This window comes from Mastomys coucha, unplaced genomic scaffold, assembly GCF_008632895.1.
Source record: "Mastomys coucha isolate ucsf_1 unplaced genomic scaffold, UCSF_Mcou_1 pScaffold5, whole genome shotgun sequence".
NCBI classification, from domain to species: domain Eukaryota; kingdom Metazoa; phylum Chordata; class Mammalia; order Rodentia; family Muridae; genus Mastomys; species Mastomys coucha.
In genome coordinates, this window is record NW_022196911.1 from 61050503 (window position 1) to 61051230 (window position 728).

Sequence of the window (728 nt, forward strand, 5' to 3'; positions counted from 1 at the left end):
ATAACTGAGCCCATGCTAAGAAAGGGCTATTTCATTTCCTAGTATGAGCTACGCACACAGGGTCTGTTAGAAACTTGGAATGGTTATTTCTCATGTGTGACAGGTAAATTTTTTCTGTGACATTATACTAGCAATGTTGATAGACTGCACATCCTCATAATATAGTTTAGTAAGTTTTGGTGTATGTATGCAGCCCTAAAACACAAGCACAGTCAAGAAAAACTATCTCCCTCACATTCACGTTTTCTTTAAAAACATTACATTTTAAGTGTTTCTTTAAAAGGTTTTTAAAAAATTATTTTTATATTTATGAGTTGTTTTGTCTGGTATGTGCCAGTGCATTTGGTGCCCGTGGAGGCCAGAAGAGGGCAGATCTCTAGGAACTGGAGTTACACATGGTTGTGAATTATCATGTGCGTGCTAGTAATTGAACTCAGGTCCTGTGGAAGAGCATCCAGTTCTCTTTAACTGCTGAGCTGTCTGTACAGCCCCTCTCTTCCTGTTTGAGTTCTTGTCGCCTGTCATTTGCAGTACCCCAGCCATTCTGAGACACTTAACTACTTTCTATTAACATATATTTATGTTTTCTGGAATTTTATGTAAAATGGAATTTTATGAAATAATTCATCTTCCTTCTCCCTACATATAATGCATTATTTCTTCTGTTTTTAAAATGTCTTCTTGCTGGGTTTGTGTTGTCTGTCTACCTACATCTCAAGAAGTTGCAG

The 728-nt window shown here is 37.0% G+C and overlaps 1 protein-coding gene across 1 annotated transcript in view; it reads left to right on the top strand.

Annotated features, from left to right (window-relative positions):
- The window catches only part of Znf18 (zinc finger protein 18), a 20452-nt gene that overhangs the window by 6678 nt on the left and 13046 nt on the right, over nucleotides 1-728 (top strand). The window lies entirely within an intron of this gene.